We start from the raw sequence: 19,031 nt of genomic DNA, 5'->3' as shown, positions 1-19,031 counted from the left end.
CATGATCTGTCAGAGAAGAATGGATGGAGGCAAGATCCCGTGAAAGCAAGGAGATCTTTCATTTTTTGTTGCAATAGAGTCCCACCCACCCCCCACCTTGCAAGGAGGTAAGAGAGACCAAGAACAAAGTTTGCAGGAACCTTTGAAGACTTTTGACATTGTCCAATCCTTTTTTTTTAAATAATATTTATTAACATTTTAAAGACTGTAAAAGAAAGACAAAAAATTAAACAAAACAAAACAATACAATGCAAAAACAAAAACACCACACAACACCAACCCCCAAACATTAACAAAACCAAACAAATACAATTTAAAACACATCTAATAAGTTCAGTATCTTAACTTTCATTTACTTGTTTCAACGACCTCCTCACACCTCCCTTTTTGTATTCCACTTTAATTAACTGTTTCAGCAATTCCTTTCCATCTTCCTCTGTTTTCTGTCCTGTAATTTATCTTAACATATTCTAACCTTATTTTTCCCTTTAATATATAATTGTCTTAACATATTTTAACTTTATTATCCCTTTAATACTCTAATAATCTATTTGTACTTAATTCCTTGTAACATTTCTACTAAAGCCATATAGCTCCTTTCCAACATTTTTCTAACACTCATTAATTTTACAATATTTTTATAAATAGTCTTTAAACTTTTTCCTTTTTTTAAAAAAAATAATTTTTATTGGGTTTTTACATTTTATAACAACAAACACACACACAAAGACAAGAACACACAAATACAATTACATACCCTAATTTTCTTTACCCACTTTCATTGACTTCCCCCCACCCCCTCCTCTTACATCCCAGTTCCAAAATTAATTCAGCAAGTTCTTACCTAACCTCTTAAAGATATTCATATTTGTCAGAGTCACCCGTGGTCCCAGCTCACAAGAGACCAAAGTCCACTCCAGCTTATGTACAAAAGCTTTTATTCAAGAACATCAGTAGCTTTAGATCCGAGGTCCGTGACCCTACGTCTGTTACCCTTAGACCGCTGAAGTCCCCTCTGACTCGCTCCCCCCTCGACACCAGTTTAAGAGGCTTGTACTGGTCCACCTCTTTCTCTCTTTCCTTTTCCGCAGGGTCTTTCTGCCCCCCTGTGTTCTCTCCCTTCGGGACTCTCCCGAGGCTGAATCCTCTGCCGCCTCCTCCCCCCTCCTTCGGGCTTTGGGACCAGGCTCCTCCCCAGGACTCTCTTCATTTCCGCGCGCCTCCCATTTTGAACTTGGCGCGCTTACGTTGCTCTTGACCTTCCTTTCGACAGTTACATTGCCCTCAATACTACTTTCCTCCCCTTCCGGCAGCACGTTTTGCCCTGATCTCCTTCCCCTCTCTGCTTCCTGTTCTGCTCCTTCTGACACACTGGTCACTCCTCCCCCCTCACTCCGTTCCAGCGGAGCAGCCGGTCTCGCTCTCCAACTCCCACTGGGGGTTCCCCCTTCCTTTCCCTGCTCCTGACTGCTTCCCCCTCTAGCTCCCCTTGGCTTGACCAGAGGGGCTCCCTTTTGGGAGTCCTCCGATTCACTGGACGGACTCATGGACAATCTTGGGTCATTGTCATCCTCTTCCTCGTCAGTCTGGAATCCTTCCCCCTCACTCGGCGTCTCTCTCCCTGAACCCCTGACATCCATCCCCCTCTCGAAGCCCCCCCTTCCCCCCTCCCGGCCCTCGGAGGCAGGTCGTGGGAGCCGCATCTCCTCGGAGGTAGATGCAGGATACAGTTCGTTTGCTTCAATGTCCTCTGCTAGCAGCTCGGTGTATGTGTGTTCAAATGCGGGTTCTTCACCCAAGGTGTTCTCGGCTCCCTCTTCCATTGCTACTTCGTCTGGTGCTGCCTGCCAAGGCCCCGTCAGCCATTTCTTGCGCCAGTCGTCCTCTGGTTGCTCGTCCCACCAGTAAGAGGGTTCTGTGTCTACCCCCGAACTCGATCCCCTGGGCGGGCTTGATTCTGGCGTTCTCTCCTCGGCGGAAGAAAAGCCCCTGAAAGTACTGTCTGAAAGTGTGGGCGTAAAGAGCCAGTCATCAAAATATTTGGCTGGCATGGGTCTATGCGGGAAAAGTGCATGGAACTCGTCTTTCAGAAGAGGTTCGTCTAAAGCGTAGTCCGGCACCCAAATATTGGCACTGGCCGGGGTACCCTCTCTGGCTAGAAAGTATTCTACTCCCTCTACCCCCCATCTCGAGTCCAGGATCTCAGTGACCTCGTTGAGTGGTTCGGCCCTGGGCGCCCCCTCCCTCTCGGGTGACTGAGTGCGTGCGTGCGGTACTGTGTCAGACTCCTGAAACCTGTGCGGGGTCTTGTAGGGAGTGAGCACCGACCTATGAAAGACCGGGTGCACTCTGGAACCTTCGGGGAGGGCCAGTCAAAAAGCTACAGGGTTAATCCTAGCCTCCACCTGGTATGGCCCTAGCTGCCTGTGTCCCAGCTTCTTCTTAGCCAACGACCTGGCTGGCATCGCTTGGGCCGCTAACCATACCCAGTCCCCCACCTGGATGTCCTCTCCCACTCTCCTGTTTTTGTCTGCCTGCACCTTATATGCTTGTTTGGCTAGCTCCAAATGTCTCCGCAGCTCCTCGTGCACCTCTTGCAGCTCTGCTGCGAACTGGTCGGCCTCTTGCGTCACCCCCTCTCCCGGTGTTACGAACCCCGGGAAGGTTCTGGGATGACGACCATTGTTCGCGAAGAACGGCGTCACCCCCGTCGACGCATGCTTCGTGTTGTTGTAGGCAAACTCCGCCATCGGCAGGTAGCCTACCCACGCCGCCGGGCGCTGATTGGCGTAACATCTCAGGTACTGCTGCATGATCGCGTTGACTCTCTCTGCTTGGCCGTTGGTCTGCGGATGCCTTGCCGACGTTAGGTTGATCTTGACATGCAGGATACCTAGAAGCTTCCACCAAAAAGTAGAAACAAATTGGCGCCCCCTGTCGGACAGGACGGATTGTGGCAGCCCATGCACCTTGAACACGTGATCGATGAAGAGTTTGGCGGTCTGTTCCGCCGTCGCCACCTTCGCGCAAGGAATGAAGTGCGCCATCTTGGTGAACAAGTCCACCACCACCAGCACCGCCGTCTTGCCTCTGGAGCTGGGCAGGTCAGTGACGAAGTCCAGCGCCACCCTCTCCCACGGTTGCTGTGGCGTCTCCAGCGGTTCCAGTAACCCCGCTGGCTTCTGGTGCACTGGCTTGGACCTCTGACAAGTGTCACACCTGGCGACGTAATCCGCTATCTCTCCCCGCATCTGGGGCCACCAAAAGTCCCTGGCCACCAGTTCTATTGTCTTCTCCTTGCCGAAGTGGCCCGCACTGGGGGCGTCGTGCAACTGCTGCAGAACCCTCGCGCGGAGCTCTTCGCCCGGTACGTAGAGGGCACCTTTGTGAGTTAACAGCCCGTCGCGTAATTGGAACTCATCTTCTCTCTGCGAACCCCTGCGCAGCGCCTCCATCTTGAATTGTGCAAATCGATCTACTTGCAACGCACGTCGCACCGCGTCCAGGTCGACTGCGATGGTAGCGCACGTCCACGCCTGCGGTGCGAAAATGTGCTTGGCTGCCACTGGCGCTGCTTCCTCGAGATATTGCGGTTTCCTGGAGAGCGCGTCGGCTATAACGTTGGATTCTCCCGGGATGTATTCTATCCTGAAGTCGAAATCCGCGAAGAATTCAGCCCAGCGCATGTGTCTTTGGCTCTGGAGCTTCGCCGTGCGCCAATACTCTAAGTTCTTGTGATCTGTGCGGACCTGCACTGTGTGCTTGGCACCTATGAGGAAGTGTCGCCATGCTTTGAAGGCAGCGTGGATGGCCAACAGCTCTCTGTCCCATATGGTGTAGTTTTGCTCCGCCTTGCTGAGCTTTCGGGAGTAAAAGGCACAGGGTCTCCAATCTCCTTGGGAATCTTCTTGCAGGAGTACGGCTCCCACCGCTCTGTCTGAGGCGTCGGTCTCTACTCGCATGGGTCTGCCCGGATTCACGTGCAGCAGCTGCTCCTCGGAAGCGAAGAGGCTTTTAAGCTTCCTAAAAGAGCGCTCTGCCTGTTCCGTCCAAGCGAACTTCTTCTTTTTGGAACTGAGGGTGTCCGTGATTGCTGCTGTCTCCTTTGCAAAACCCCTGATGAATTTGTGGTAGAAATTGGCGAACCCGACAGATCTCTGGACCTCCTTCCGATTGCGTGGGCTCTTCCAGTCTAACACGGCGCGGACCTTGACGCTGTCCATGGCCAGCCCCTTGTCAGACAGCTTGTAGCCGAGGAAATCCACCTCCGTCACATCAAACTGGCATTTCTCCAACTTGGCGTAGAGCCTGTGTTCTCGCAGTCTCTGCAGGACCTCCTTCACGTCTCTCTCATGAGTCTCCTGCGATTCCGAAAAGATCAGGATGTCGTCGAGGAAACACACACACTTCTTGTAGAGGAGCCCCGCCAGCACGTGATGCATAAAGGCTTGGAAGACGTGAGATCCATTTTGGAGACCAAACGGCATAACTCTGTATTCATACGTGCCCAGAGGCGTGAACATGGCCGTCTTCCACTCATCGCCCTCCCGGATACGGATGAGATTATACGCTCCACGCAGATCCAACTTGGTGAAGATCTTCCCCTTCCGCACGGTCGCTAGGAGGTCATCAATCTTGGGCATGGGGAAGGCCTTGGGCTTGGTCATGGAATTTATGGCCCTGAAATCCACAATGAGTCTTTTCTGGGGCGTGTCTTTCTTCTTTACAAAAAACACAGGACTGCCCCCCACTGCTTTGGACTCCCGGATGAATCCACGCTTCAAATTATGCTCTATGAACTCCCTGAGTTCTTGCATCTCGTCCTCAGACATGGAATACAGCTTCGCAGTCGGCAGCTGCGCCCCCGGCAACAGGTCGATCGCGCAATCGTAAGGTCTGTGGGGCGGCAGCCGGTCAGCTTCCTTCTCGCAGAAAACCTCCAGGAAACTCTCGTACTTGCGAGGAACTGCCTGCGCCATGCCAAGTTGCAGCTGCTGCACCGCCCCTTCCTCCTGGCTGGACTGGATACAATGTTGAGCACAGTACGATGAGCAAAAGGTGATCTGCCGTTGGTACCACGCTATCGCAGGACTGTGTCTCTCCAGCCAACTCATGCCTAGTACTATAGGCGTGTCCGACAGGCGGGTGACATTGAAGCTGATGACTTCTCTATGATGTCCAATCCGCATCTCCATGGGAGGCATCTGTTGCACAACTTGTCCTCCCAGCAATTTCCTGCCATCAACCGTGACTACGTTTAGAGGCGTTGTCGCGGGCAGAAGCGCTATGCGATGCTGCTTGACGAACTGCACCCCCACAAAGTCCGCGTTGCTCCCAGAATCGATCGTGATGGGGACTTCCAGGGTGGTTCCGTTCGGCAACTGGAGTGTTGCAGTGAGCTGCACCGTTGGCTTGGGTGGTAAAGGGTCTGTACGTTGCAAAGGCACTGGGGACTGCTCTACAGATTCGCCTGGCTGAGCCCCAGCAGCTCTGCTTCCAGCCAGGCACTGTCGTTTCCCTGAGACTGCTCCTCTTGCATCACTTCTGCTGCCACTGTTGCTAAGGCTGCAGTGTGCTTCTGGGGCCTCTGGGGACACTCTTTCGCCATGTGTAGTGCACTGTCACAGATGTAACATTTCCTGGTCCCTCTAGGAGGCTTCGCCTTTACTGCACCGGATGCTGGAACTCTGGCTGTTGCCTGAGCCTTAGCACCACCAATTTCCATTGGTTCCTCCCCCTGCCGCGCCAGAGGCGAGGGATGTGCCTGGCTGAAGTCTCTGGGGAGAAAAGGAGGCGTCCTTGCCGGTGCACGCGCCTGGCGTCCCTCCTCATTGTGCCAAGGACGTTCTTCGTGGCGTACCCCTATTGCAAGAGCCCTCTGCACGACGTCCTCCAGGGTCTGAGGTCTGTCTCCCCTGGCAAGTTCATCTTTTATGGGGCCGCTGAGACCCTCCCAGAACAAATCTCTCACTGGTTTGCAGTGCTTCTCCCAGCCCAATACAGTCAGTAAGGCGAAAAATCGCGAATGATACTGACGCACAGTGGCTCTCCCTTGCCGCAACCCGTGCATTTCCCTGCGTGCAAGATCAAGATCCACGGTTGACTGGAAACAAGCATCCATCGCTTTAATAAATTCATCAGAATCGCGGCGGGCAGGGCCGTCTTCGCGCCACAAATTGCGCAACCAAGCTCTTGCCTCCCCATGCAAATGAGACACAATAAACCCCACTTTCTCCTCTTCATCTTTAAAGTCATTACGAAGCAAATGCAGTGCATACAAGACGTCTGCTCTGAAACTTGGGTAGTGCTTTAGGTTCCCATCGAAGTGGGTGACTAGACTGCCCCCCCCGCCTTCCAAGTCCAATTCCCTCTGATCTGGACCCTGGGAACCCCTCCTTGCTAGCACGCTCCCACCTTATTTGCAGGTCCTGGCAGCGCTTCTCCGCTTCATCACTCTTCTTCTGAGATGCAATGACTGCAGCGGTGAGTTCCGTAACTGCGTTGCGCAGTGTTGTCAGCTGTTCCTCCGCACTCATGGCTGCCACCGTTCGTGAGCTTTGCAAAAAAAAATTTTGCGTTCTAAGAGAGGGGACTTACTGTCAGAGTCACCCGTGGTCCCAGCTCACAAGAGACCAAAGTCCACTCCAGCTTATGTACAAAAGCTTTTATTCAAGAACATCAGTAGCTTTAGATCCGAGGTCCGTGACCCTACGTCTGTTACCCTTAGACCGCTGAAGTCCCCTCTGACTCGCTCCCCCCTCGACACCAGTTTAAGAGGCTTGTACTGGTCCACCTCTTTCTCTCTTTCCTTTTCCGCAGGGTCTTTCTGCCCCCCTGTGTTCTCTCCCTTCGGGACTCTCCCGAGGCTGAATCCTCTGCCGCCTCCTCCCCCCTCCTTCGGGCTTTGGGACCAGGCTCCTCCCCAGGACTCTCTTCATTTCCGCGCGCCTCCCATTTTGAACTTGGCGCGCTTACGTTGCTCTTGACCTTCCTTTCGACAGTTACATTGCCCTCAATACTACTTTCCTCCCCTTCCGGCAGCATGTTTTGCCCTGATCTCCTTCCCCTCTCTGCTTCCTGTTCTGCTCCTTCTGACACACTGGTCACTCCTCCCCCCTCACTCCGTTCCAGCGGAGCAGCCGGTCTCGCTCTCCAACTCCCACTGGGGGTTCCCCCTTCCTTTCCCTGCTCCTGACTGCTTCCCCCTCTAGCTCCCCTTGGCTTGACCAGAGGGGCTCCCTTTTGGGAGTCCTCCGATTCACTGGACGGACTCATGGACAATCTTGGGTCATTGTCATCCTCTTCCTCGTCAGTCTGGAATCCTTCCCCCTCACTCTGCGTCTCTCTCCCTGAACCCCTGACAATATTGTTTTTAAAAATTAAATTCTTTTTGTTTATCTATATTCAACTTATCCAATTCTCTTATAATCATTAATTTCTTTTTTTTTTTAAGGTCGATCTAACTTCCCCTCCACAAATTTCCCTTTATTATATTAATTATAGGTCACATTGACCAAGTAAAACAAAACATAACATTTTATAGTTCTATTCTCTCCCCCCCCCCCGCCCCGGTTTCTGTCCCTTCCCAGACAAATGTCCGAAAAACAAACAAAAAATAGTTCTTAGCCCGGATTCCTCACGTCCGAGGCGTCTGATTCTCTGTCAGTCCCTCTCTGCCAACTATGTTGGTAATCCTCTTTGTTGGTCCCAAGACCCCGAAGGAGTTCAGTCAGAGTCACATCATATTTTCTTTCATCCAGAATGTTAAAGAGTGTTTGCTGCGAAAGACCATCTAGTTTTCCATACTCAAGAGAAAGGTCCCAATCATGTTGCTTATTTCTTTTTAGTTTTAATATTCCAAGTACTCCAGGGACTTCTCTCTTCTTCTTTCTCATCTTTCGCAGGTTTGTAATCCAAAGGTCTTCTTGCTCATACTCTAACAATGCAGATTCCTGGTTGATATTTTCCACTTGTAGTGTCTGAACTCCTTCTTTCTTCTCTGTCAATTCCAAAGGCATCTCTTCCTGCTCAGCTGCAGAGTTTTTATCATGCGTCTCCTTTGTGCATTCAGCAGAGTTGTTTGTTTCAGAATTCAAGGTCATGAAAACTTTACTCAGAGCCATACTCTGCTCCTGCAGGATTCCCACGAGAAAGAACATTTTTTCTATCTCCGCCAGTAATTTTCCCTCTGCAGCCATTGTAATGTCACTAATTCCCCCTAGGGGGCTTTCAGTTATTTAGTAGTCCTTTTCCAATAATCTGTTACTTTGTTATTATCAATACTTTGTTTCCAATCGCCTCAGTCCAAATGTATCAGCTTTAATTCCAAGAGTTGTTAAATAACAAAATTCTTTACTTTGTCCGCCCGTTTGACAGCTTCTTTGACAGCTGTCAAACTCCTTTCACTTCTTCCTCCGGCATCCAAATAGGACACTCCCGGGTTTTTGGGGGGGATTACACACAAAGTTCCAAAATTCCCTTTCTCTCCAGCACAAAATCTTCTTCTATCAAATTTGTGAAAAACTTTTAAATCATCAAAACAGTATTCCTTCCGCCTTAATTCTCCGTTCCTTGCTTTGAATCGTCTATAAGTAGAGGGGGTGCGGACTTCCCTTTAACACATCCCCCGATCGTGCCGAATTCACAGGATAAAATTTTTAAAGTCCAAATTCCACTACTCACGGGTCCTTTGTTATCCAGTCCAAATTTTGGGAAGAAAGTCAGCGCTCTCCGGCCATGGCTTGCGGCTTCACTCCACTGAAGTAGCGGTCTACTCTCAGCACCACGCCACTCTCCGTACCCTCTCCGCAGCCTTTAAAAAGGCTCTTCGTGGGTCGGGGAGGGCGCTTAAGGTGCCCACCGAGTCACCAAGTCCGCAGGCTTCCACGCCTGCGGTTTCTGAGGGTCCCCGTGTCGCCGGCACGGCAAGACCCGTCCTCAGTAGAGCCGATTCCCTCCGGAGCTCGGAGGGAATCCGCCATTAGCCGTTCGCGCTAACCCGGAAGTCCTAAACTTTTTCCAATCTTCTTCCACCGACTCTTCTCCCTGGTCCCGGATTCTGCCAGTCATATCCGCCAATTCCCTATAGTCCATCAACCTGGTGATCTTCTGTCCGATGCTCTTAACTATTTTCCAAGTCCCTTCTGCGAGTCTTCTTCATATTTATACATGAACTTTACCTTGTCTTCCACTGATCTTATTTTCATTTTCCTTCCTTTGAGGCTAAAGAGTAGATCTCGGGGAAACTCCCACCTAAAGATGATTTTATTCCTTCTCGACAGGGCAACCAAATCTCCGTAGTTAAATTTAAGATACAAAAGGTATTTCAGGACGTCTTTCAAAATTTCCACTCTTGACTGTTGTTCTTCTAAGTTCCTCTGGTATTTCCAACAGTCTCTTATTTTATTCTTTTCTTTTTTCCCTCCTCTTCCAAGACTGAGAGCCCTCACAGTTTTAACCTCTTCTTGACCCAAGTCCTGGTCCCAAAAGTCATCAAATTCCTGTGTAAGGAAATCTATCAAACTTTCCTTCTCCAGTTCAGGTAGGGCTCTGATCCTCAAGATCTGATTTTCTTTAAATTCAATCATAGCAGGCATCAACTTTTGATCATCAAATTGCATCTGTAAGGCTGGGACTCTCTCTCCAATTGTGTTACTTTAGGTTCAACAGCAATAACTTTCTCCCTAGCCTTCTCCACAGTTTGCCATGTCAAAGTAGATTCCTGTGTCAGTTTCTGAATAGTTTCTATATTGGTGTTCACTTTTTGTCCCAAATTGTCAATTTTGGTGGTTACCACATCCACCTTTTTGTGAAGCTGTTCCAGTGAGTCACTTATCTTACATAATACAACCACTAAGGCCTCTTCTGTCAACATTCTTAACCGATTCAAGGTCCCCAGAATCTCACAGGTTTTTATCTTGCAGCTGGAGATTCCCCCAGCTCAACTCTTGTGACAGTTTCAAAAGCTTCCTCTAGAGGGAAACAGTTCCTCTAGAGGGAAACAGTTTCTATTTGTATTAGTCCTTTTAAACTCAATTCAAACAATAAAGTTGGTTTCATTTTTCTGTTACTTTTACTCCTTTTTAAACGCAGATGGAGACCATGGAAACAATGTATTCCTCTTATTTAACTAACTGTCAGTGAACGTTCTAATCACGGCAGTCCTGTTGGCAGCCCGTTTCCAGGATCGGAGCGGTGGTATATTAACTCTGTTCGCTCTCTCCTGCAGGTATACTCAGTCCAAAACTTTCCCCCCTCGTCTCCTACCACCAAGGGGGATTGGTATTTTTTACTGATGGAAATTTAGTCCTTTACAATAGACTTTCCGAGACTTCAGCTTGCATCCTCATTGCTTCAATCTATTTACAAAAGGGGAAGATGGACTTCCTGTTTTAGACCTCCCCGTTTCGGCACCAAATTAAGACGTTTAAAAATCCAATTCTCAGCTCTACTCACGGGTAGTTGCTTTAAGATCAAATTGTCCACAGGAAAAAGTCAGCGCTCTCCGGCAACAGCTATGCAGCTTCATTCCCTGGAAGAAGCAGTCAGTTTGAAGCACTGCGCCGCTCACCTCACGTCGCTCCGGATCCCCGAAACCGGGTCTCCCCGCGAGTAGGGGAGGCGCAAAAGGTGCCAGCCGAATCCCACGTTCACAGGCTTTACCCGCCTGTGATTTCTAGTGGGTTTCCGCCTTCGCCGTGGCAGCCAGACCCAGATTTCCACGAGGCAAATTCCTCCCGATCAGAGGAATTCAGCCATTACTGGAGGCGCTAACCCGGAAGTCCCCGACATTGTCCAATCCTTTAGACAAAGACTACCCTGAAAGCATGTGGGTCTAAACCACTGAGCCTAGGGCTTGCCAATCGGAAGGTCAGCGGTTCAAATCCCCGCAACGGGGTGAGCTCCCATTGCTCAGTTCCTGCTCCTGCCAACCTAGCAGTTCAAAAGCATGTCAAAGTGCAAATAGATAAATAGGTACTGCTCCGGTGGGAAGGTAAACGCCGTTTCTGTGCGCTGCTCTGGTTTTGCCAGAAACGGCTTAGTCCTGCTGGCCACATGACCCGGAAAAACTGCAGACAAACGTCAGCTCCCTTGGCCAGTAAATTGAGATGAGCACTGCAATCCCAGAGTCGTCCGCAACTGGACCTAATGGTCAGGGGTCCTTTTACCTATACCCTAAAAGCACAAAAAGAGGTGGTCTGTATGGCTTCTCTCCTCTCTGCCAAGATACCTGATAATGTTTTAATGGTTGCGTTACCTGGGCAGCCTAGCCATTCTTTTGAGGTGGTAAATACTTTAGTTCTTGAATCCAGGTCACAGGCCCATCCTATTCATACACCAAATATGCCCTTAAGACAGGATTTGAAGGATTTGTAAGTGGAAAGAGCTATTGGGAAAGCTTTCTTCAATATACTGTATTTTTCGCCCTATAGGGCGCACCGGCCCATAGGGCGGACCTAGTTTTTTTGGGGGGGAATAAAGACCCCCCCCCCAGGCGTGGGGCTGGGGCAGCGGGAGCCTGAGCTCTCCCCGACCCCAGCCCCCAGAACAGACTGCTATCTGCAAGCCTTGGGAGCCCAGCCGGAAGTCGCGCCGGACTCCGCAGGCTTGCGGATACAGTGGTGCCCCGCAAGATGAATGCCTTGCAAGACGGAAGACCCGCTAGACGAAAGGGTTTTCCGTTTTGGAGGTGCTTCGCAAAACAAATTTCCTATGGGCTTGCGTCGCAAGACGAAAATGTCTTGCGAGTTCCTGCGGGTTTTTTTTCCTCCCCCCCCCCTTTTCTAAGCCGCTAAGCCGCTTATCTGCTTATCCGCTAAGCCGATAAGCCGCTAATAGCGCTAATAGCGCTAATCCGCTAAGCCGTCAATGGCCTTGCTTCGCAAGATGAAAAAACCGCTAGACAAAGAGACTCGCGGAACGGATTAATTTCATCTTGCGAGGCACCACTGTAGCTTCCTGAAGCCTGGAGAGTGAGAGGGGTTGGTGCGCACCGACGCCTCTCGCTCCCCAGGCTTCAGTGAAAGCCTGTATTCGCCCCATAGGATGCACACACATTTCCCCTTCATTTTTGGAGGGGGGAAAGTGTGTCCTATAGGGCGAAAAATACGGTATTTCCCTTCTGCATAAGGCTTTTTGGGATTGCTCTGTGCACTAAAATAAGGTGTAATTTTCTCAGGCAATATTACCTAAATTTTGCAGGGTGAAGGATTGGTTTTCTGTGGCGTGCACAACTGCTATGTGTGCGCACCTTAAAATTTTATAACACTCCAGAAGTGTTGCAATTGCAGTGGGTTTTTGTCGCCTTTAAGCATCCTGCTACTGCTCTAACATAGGGCGAGGGTGGTGCTGTGGGTTAAACTACTGAGCCTAGGGCTTGCCGATCAGAAGGTCAGCAGTTCGAATCCCCGTGATGGAGTGAGCTCCTGTTGCTCGGTCCCTGCTCCTGCCAATCTAGAAGTTTGAGAGCACGTCAAAGTGCAAGTAGATAAATAGGTACCGCTCCGGCGGGAAGGTAAACGACGTTTCCGTGTGCTGCTCTGGTTCGCCAGAAGCGGCTTAGTCCTGCTGGCCACATGACCTGGAAGCTGTACGCCGGCTCCCTCGGCCAGTAAAGCAAGATGAGCGCCGCAACCCCAGAGTCGGCCACGACTGGACCTAATGGTCAGGGGTCCCTTTACCTTACTGCTCTAGCATATGGCACCTCACCTCAGAGGAGCCCAAATCCCTCACAGGCACTTTGCCATGGGGCAGGTTTGGTCTCATGTTCACCCCTAGTTCTCAGGGCAAGTGAAATTAGTCACATCTTCACAAGCAAGTCCATGTGGGACACGGGCACAATTTGGATGGTTTTAAATTGCTTGCAGATATTTCCAGTTGCATTGTTTTAACATTTTGATGTTTTCTGCTCTGCGATCCTTTGGGGAGGACAGGATACAAGTTTAATAAAATAAACCTGTCTCGCGCACACTCACACTCTGTGATTATTCATGGTGATTTTGTGGTGTGATCGGCTGAAGCGCAAGCACTAGAATGTGTAATGGAAACTACTTGTGGGCTCCTCAGGATCATGCCCCCTTGCTGACCAAAATTGCAACAACTCCCTATTTGAAGGCCAAAGTTCGGCCGTGGAATAATTTCGCCCTTTTTGACTCAAATCTGTCATGAGTTCGAGTCATTGAGCATGTCTGATGGTCAAGCACCAGTCTCTGAATCAAAGTGGGTAACCACCTCTTGTTCCTCTTCCTGTTTTATTATTATTATTGTTTTAGGCAGTGCCTATTTCTGGAGTTGTGGGACTCACTCAGAGCTTGCTAGTACTTTGGAGAAATGGGAAGAGAGAGATTATCATTATCAGTTTTGCAATTATTGGGAATCTGGATTAACTCAAACTCATCGTGACTGTGCTTTTCAGGCAAACTTGACAATTTGAGTCCCAACAAAACAAATTCCTTCCAGTAGCACCTTAAAGACCAACTAAGTCAGTTCTTGGTATGAGCTTTCGTGTGCATGCACACTTCTTCAGATACACTGAAACAGAAGTTTCCAGACCCTTCTATATAGTGAGAAGGTGGGGAGGGGTATTACTCAGAAGGGTGGTGGGAATGGGTGATTGGCAGATAGCTGTGATGAGCCTGTTGATGACTCTTAACGACTGCAATAGGTCTTACAGGAAAAAGCAAGGGGAGAAACCTGGTCTGAACAAAGACCTTGGATTCTTATCTCATTATACATGACAAAGCCATTTGTCACCTTTTCACCCCTTGCTTTTTCCTGTAAGACCTATTGCAGTCGTTAAGAGTGTTTTGTTTTGACTATGACAGACCAACACGGCTACCTATCTGTAATTTGAGTCCCAGTTCCTCTAACTGGTATGCGTTCTCTTAAGGCTCACCGATGCAGATCAAGACTGAGGGGACCTGGGTGCAAATTCCGCTCTCACCCATGGAACTCACTGGGCTGCCTTGGGACAGCTCCTGTCTCTTGGCCTGACCTACCTCACAGGGCCATTGTGAGGGTAAAGCTGCTGGCGATCGGAAGAACCACCCATGTCACCCTGAATTCCTTGCAAGAAGAGCCAGGCAAAAGTGTAAAAAATAAATTAAACAGGCTTCAAACTGGTGCATTCAGTCACTCAACCATCTGTCTCAGTAGCCAATGGAGGAGAAGACTTCACCTTTGGGGGTGAAGTCAAACCATTGGGGAGTTACAGTGCCTGCCGTGGCTGTAGAGACAGATGGGGAGAGACATGTTTTGTTGCAGCCAGGGCAAATGAAGGTGTCTGTCTGTTTGTGCAGATGCACCGGGCGTTTCATCTCTCTGTTCTCCTCCCAGCAGCCATGATGAACCTATGCTGAGCTTCCTCAGAGTGCGCTGTCAAGGCTCCATCATGTGCAAGCAACATCTCTCAGATAGGAATCTGCCACACTTTCGTCTGGGCACGGAGACTTGCAGAGTGAGCAGACCCCTGTCTCTCCTTGTATGGATGTACACACTCTTATAAGAATTCAAGGTCTCAAAAATAAATTAAACATTCATAAATTTACAAGGCAAACACATAAGTATATAAAACATGTGTCTGAAATAGTACAATCCTGAAGCCATTTTGACTCCCAGTGGCCTCAAATATTCCTCTGCAGTAGGGAGGAAAATGGGGAAAGCCTTCCCTTTGTCTTTTTGCTTGCAAATCCTGTCTTAAAGGCATATTTGTGTATGACTAGGGTGAGCCTGTAACCTGGATTCAGGAAGTAAACTATTAACCATCACAAAAGAATGGCCAGGCTGCCCAGGTAATGCAATCAGTGACCATTATCAGGTTTCCTGGCAGACAGGATTTCTGCTGTAGACCGCCTCCATCTGTGATGTATGTATGTTGTTGTTTTTTTTGGGGGGGGGGTCTTGGGCTACAGGATGGGCAATTTCAATATTTTCTGGTTGGCCTCTGTTATTTTCTCCTCCCGAAAGGAAACCTACTTAAGGACTAGACGGGCTCTTGGATACCTCATAAGGGAAAAGGAGCAGTTTTTTCCTATAATGACACTATCATCAGTTGAGCTGAAGGCACAGGAGAGCAACAGGGAGAACAAAGTGCCAAAGAGCATTGGGGCGAGAACACAGCCCTGTTTCACACCACTTTTCCAAGGAAGGCATCCGAGGCTACTAGATGGCATGATAATGGGGGGCACCCTGTCGTGTTGAGCAGCGTGAAAAGCCCCTTTCGGCTGATGAGGTCCAAGGCCTTTGTTGTGGGATGTGATTCATAAGTGTTGTTGTTGTTTAGTTGTTTAGTTGTGCCAGACTCTTCGTGACCCCCTGGACCAGAGCACGCCAGGCACTTCTGTCTTCCACTGCCTCCCGCAGTTTGGTCAAACTCATGCTGGTAGCTTCGAGAACACTGTCCCACCATCTCGTCCTCCGTTGTCCCCTTCTCCTTGTGCCCTCCATCTTTCCCAGCATCAGGGTCTTTTCCAGGGAGTCTTCTCTTCTCATGAGGTGGCCAAAGTATTGGAGCCTCAGCTTCACAATCTGTTCTTTCAGTGAGCACTCAGGGCTGATTTCCTTCAGAATGGATTGGTTTGATCTTCTTGCAGTCCATGGGACTCTCAAGAGTCTCCTCCAGCACCAGAATTCAAAAGCATCAATACTTTGGCGGTCAGCCTTCTTTATGGTCCAGCTCTCACTTCCATACATCACTACGGGGAAAACTACAGCTTTAACTATACGGACCTTTGTTGGCAAGGTGATGTCTAGCAGTCAAGTACAACATTCCTTGTTTTCCTAGAGTGGACATGCGGGGGAATGTTTGGTGCAGCCAGTTGAAAATTTCCTGTTTCCTCCTGGCTGGGGCATACTTCATTTGCATGTGACTAGAGGTGGGCGTGACCTTACCTGTCTAGGTGATAAAAGGACGAGTCACACAGCACTCTCTCTCTCTCTTTGACTTCCTCCGTCATTGGAGCAGCTTTTTAGCTAGAAATGCTCTATTGGTTTTCATCCAACAGAGGACACTGGGATTATCCCCATATGGGATAGATCCACATGCAACTAAGTCTGCCTTCAGGGATTCAACTGTGAACTGATGATGTGAGTAAACTTCTTTTATATACTTTAAACAAGATTGTGGCATGTTTATTCTTTTAAGAGGGATAGAAGGGAACTTACCAGGAACCTAATAGTGAGAGGCTTACACAAGTCTGCAACCAGCTATCTGCTGTGCGTTTAAAAGGGGAATGTGAAACTCTGCTAAGTAAAGGAACTTTCTAGCGCAAGTCAGGAAGGATATTAACAAACGATATATCTTCTCCTGCCTCCCTGAACATTCCCACATTTGTCAGGTCTACAAAGGCGAGGTATACAAAGGCGAGGGCATCCCTGCTCTTGTTATGCCATACTAAAATGTCAAGTTCCCACAAATGTTGAAGCGATCTTAGGTGGAGCTTGTAACCCAGCCAGTTCCGCTGGTGAGGCATTTATGGGCTGAGGTGATGTTGCAGGTATTATGTATTCCTCGAGATACTGAGGGCCACATGGAGGCTTCTCGAGGCCAAAAATAGAGCCTAGAGTCCCGTTCAGAAGAAACAAACTGCAGAACCAATTGTGTCACTTTAGAACAGACTGTCCTTTAGAGCAGCAGCTTATGTTTCCAGAGGGCAGCGCCAAATCCTTTGCAGTCACCTCACCTAGTGCTAAAAGTTGCCAAGGGCCACTTCAGTGAGGCTATTGCTGCAGCTAACAGTCAGCCTCAGAAAACTCAGACCCTGCATAATTTCAAATCTTGCATGGCTGTCCTAGACAAAGCATGCAAACAGGTCCTTTAGAAAAAAACACCTGATTCCCGTATAAATTGCTGTGCAAATCACACGGCTGGTTTGAAGGCCAAAGTTCGACTGTGGAATAATTTTGCTCTTTTTGACTCAAATCTGTCATGAGTTCAAGTCACTGAGCATGTCTGACTGTCAAGCACCAGTCTCTGAATCAAAGTGGGTAACCGCCTCTTGTTTCTCTTCCTGTTTTTTAATTTTATTTTAGGCTTTTCATCTTCAAAAGCACTGAAGTGGTGGCCTCATTTATACGTCAAACTTTCTTCCTTTAAAAGCAAACATAATTTTCCAGGTGTATTTGTCAAGGCACTTGCTAGCAAAGATGGAGATTGTTAATTCCCCCTCTTGCCTTGGTTAGGTTTCAAGCCAGAGCTGCAGGGGGAAATGAAATAGATTTAGTTTGTATCAGAAAATCCCTGATTTTCGTGGATGTAGATATTGCCCTGAACATAATTCGTCAGAACCATAATTCCTTCAGAAGGTAAAGATCAAATCAAAAGAACTCTTGATATTTTTGCGGCTGGTAACTCATTTCATGATTGTCCAAATCAGAAAACTTTATTGGACATCACATTCGTGGAACGGCATCTAGAGCATTGCCTTACAAGAAAATGTAAAATGGAACATGGGATTTTTATCTTGAAAAAACAAACTGGACTCTTTTGTGGCGGTTTGATGGGACTTTGTTCAATCTACCAATGATGAGCACCTAAATCAATTCCTCTCACTGGGTTTGTTTGTTTGTTTGTTTTTTAAATATAATTTTTATTTGTTTTCCATTTAACATTATACATTCACATCATCTTTATCCACTATACTGCCTTGGCTCTTAGAGCCTATCGACTTCCTTCCCTACCACCTCCTGGCTTTCAAAATTAACCTTTATATCATTGCAATTTATACATTTTCCAATCACACCCATTGCAAAATATCTCAAAAATTTAAAGAAAGATAGAAAGATAGAAAATTTCTCATTACAAGTCTTCAGACAACTCCCGTCATTTTGGAATACTTGATCATGCTGGTTTCGGATTTTTCCTGTCAGCTTCGCCAGTTCTGCAAAGTCTGTCACCTTCATCTGCCGCTCTTCTCTTCTGACTGGTTTTGAGAGCAATATGGGTGTGATAAGACTCTCTTCCTGGACTTATTCCTATTCAGCGATATATGTATTTTCCAGATTAGTCAGTTGCCTTGGAGATAGGCCTTCAGTCCTCTGCCTGCTATGTTTTTTGTCTTTGCCTTATTTTGTATTTGTTACATCTGTCTATCTGTTGTAATACTGAAAACCTTAATAAAAAAATCATCACAGAAAAATCTTCCGAACGTTTAGTCGGGATCTCCTTTCTTGCCATGTCCATCAGTCCAGGTCCTGCCTTCTGGAGCAGGAGAAAACAAGCTTGCTCTTTCTTCCGCAGGACAGTCCTCGAGACATTTGAAAATGGCTCTCATATCCCTTCGGACGCTTCTTCTCCAGGCTAAACCTAACCCAATTCCTTCAACCGTCAGGCCATTTGCGAAGAAATCCCCATGGCCATCCATGAGTGAAATATACTCGGAGTCGAGAGTGGATTTCCTGCTCTTTATTCAGCTCATAGATATTATTCAATATCTGCTTTATATACATCATTTACACAATGGGCCCCACGTGATTGGCTAATTCCGGGATTCTCCTGTAGACCAATCAGGTTGTGGGTTCACTTCCACCTGGAGCTGGATTGGGTGGCTCCTGCGGACCAATCAGACTGCTGCATTGTTCTAGGACCAATCAGACTGCTGCATTCTGAATCCTATTGTTCTAGGACCAATCAGACTGCTGCATTTTGGATCCTATTCAACTCAGTACATAACAATGGGGCTTGGGGGCTTCCCTTCCCATCCCTCTGCATTGGGAGAAAGAACTCCACAGCTGGCTTCCATCATTAACTGATTCAAAGCAGGTGGGCAATGGGCAGCAGCGTGGCTGAGCTATGAAGTCACTCTCGCCCCAGGCTAGGGAAGAGCCAGTGACCCGCTGAGCTCACCATGACTGTTGACGGCAGCTGAACTATGTTTCCCAGAAGGAGGCGGAGGAGGTGGAGGAAGGAAGGAAGGATCAGTGGGTGGGTGGGCAGATGGCTGGACAGAGTGTTCCAATGGGCACAATTTGGGCAGAGACATTAAGTGCCCAGCAATGCGGACGTGTTAAGGATACAAAGGCAGGCGGTTGACTGC

Source organism: Podarcis erhardii (genome assembly GCF_964252035.2).
Source record: "Podarcis erhardii genome assembly, chromosome: 4".
NCBI classification, from domain to species: Eukaryota; Metazoa; Chordata; class Lepidosauria; order Squamata; family Lacertidae; genus Podarcis; species Podarcis erhardii.
The sequence above is the reverse complement of the archived record's forward strand: the minus strand, read 5'-3'. Positions refer to the sequence as shown.